The following is a 1,973-nucleotide window of genomic DNA, read 5'->3' on the forward strand; positions in this document are numbered from 1 at the left end:
TTAGCTAGAATCCCTCATCCTCAATATCTGGAGAATCACGCTCAATATCTGATCACCACCCTCATCCCCCACCCACCATTCCCCGGTATCTGATCCTCTTGGCCTGCCCTCATCTAGAATCCTGTTTGGTCAGTTTAGCGAGAATTATCCTACCCTCTTAGTAATTTTCTATCCACTGACCCCCGTCCTGCTCCTTGGCTATAAATCTCCACTCCCTTGGTATTCAGACTTGAGCCTGAGCTCTCTCCCCTTCTGCCAAAAGGCATTGCAATAGATCCTCTTGAAGGAAGTCTTCCTTATCATCTTTAACAAGCACCAGAATAATTTTTTCTTTAACACTACTACTCACCCTTATTGTCTCAGTTTAAGTCTTCAATGTCCTTTTCTCTAGGAAGTCTGAATTAGGTGTCCCTTTCTATGCTCACAGCACCCCCTCTACTTCTCCTATCAGTTGCTATTGTAATTTCCTGCGTACTCTTCTCTGGGTCCCATTTGACTCAAAATGTCATGATGGCAACGCTGCGTCCACCTTGTTCCACGTGAACAAAAGCAGCAGCAGTGAATACTCATTGCATCACACACGGACTATGTGTCCCTCCCTGCACGTATTATCTTAGTTAATACCTATCTCAACCCTATTATCATCTCCATTTTACAGGCAACAACCTTAGGATGGGAAAATTAATTAACTTGCCTCAGGTCACACTGCTAGGAAGTCCTTAGTGCTAAATTCAGCTTCTGGCACATGGTAGGGTGTTCAATAGAGATTTGTTGAGTGAAAAAAAATAAATGCATGAGTTGCTTTCCTCTCTAGTTTGCCCACAACCTCTCTGGTGGGATTGAAACCACAGTGAGATTCCCTTCCCCTACTCCCATGCTTACTAAGTCTCAGCTTTGGCCTCTTCCAAGTTTTCTGTCCCAAAGTAGATGGGCTGAAAGTCCTGACCTTCATATGACTGAACAGCAGCAACTTCTAATGAAAGGGCTAGTATTCCGGCTTGTTTGACAGAGAATACTTAAAGGAAAATGAAAATAAGAGAGGGGAGACTGTATGTGTAACATTTCCCGAAGTGTGTACTTTCCACCTTACAGCCTGAGAACCCAGTGTGGGAGGAATAGGGCACGGAATTGTTGCAAAAGACCCTTAAATCCTTAGACATGTCACACATTTTCCGAAAATGGAATAAGCATTATTTTCCACTTCTAGATATACTATTGGATTTACTGCTGTCACAACCAATAAAGCGTGAGCTCATTTAAAATTATTATCGAATCCATATTAGCGTCCCATCATCTTATTCAATAAGTACAAACTGCAGCACTAAAACATTTTGCGGGGTCCAGTGGGATTTTTTTTTTATTAAAAATATGGAACACTTTACAAATTTGTGGGTCATCCTTGCACAGAGGCCATGCTAATCTTCTCTGTATCGTTCCAATTTTAGTATATGTGCTGCCGAAGTGAGCACCAGTGGGATTTTTGCAGTTATTAGTAGTAATAAAAATTCTAAATATTTATTGACTGGGCAGTGTATTGTGGATGCAGAATACCTCATTTAATTCTCCATCAACCTTTTGCAGTAGATACTATTATTCTCATTTTACACAAAAAGAGCACAAGATATCCTAGAACACTGACAATAATATTTCCTGCTTAATACTGCTATGGAGACAAAACACCTAGGGGACTGCCGGGCCAGTGCCAGAGTGGCAGCAACAAGAAGGGTCCATGGAGGCTCAGAACGCTTGGTGGTTGGAAGGGGGATGTTAATAATATCTGGACATGGAGGAGGGGCCTCAGGTAGACTGACTGTGTCTAGAACTTGGGAGCTCATGATGATCCAAAAAGGAGGTGGTGTATACCTAAAGATTAGCAGGGGCTAAAGTGGTTGCCTTGGCAAGTGGCGATCTTCTTGGGTGGGGTGGGGAGAATATGTAAGGGACATGGAACCTCCAATACTGGGAAGAGTGGT

General features: G+C 42.7%; 1 non-coding gene across 1 annotated transcript; it reads right to left on the reverse strand.

The window, feature by feature from the left end:
* Nucleotides 1–1,362: 1,362 nt before the first annotated feature.
* Nucleotides 1,363–1,469, reverse strand: LOC118902958. Its single transcript, XR_005021668.1, has one exon. It is a non-coding gene; the product is annotated as a U6 spliceosomal RNA (small nuclear RNA).
* Nucleotides 1,470–1,973: the final 504 nt, after the last annotated feature.

This window comes from Balaenoptera musculus, chromosome 10 (assembly GCF_009873245.2).
Source record: "Balaenoptera musculus isolate JJ_BM4_2016_0621 chromosome 10, mBalMus1.pri.v3, whole genome shotgun sequence".
In the NCBI taxonomy this organism is placed as follows: Eukaryota; Metazoa; Chordata; class Mammalia; order Artiodactyla; family Balaenopteridae; genus Balaenoptera; species Balaenoptera musculus.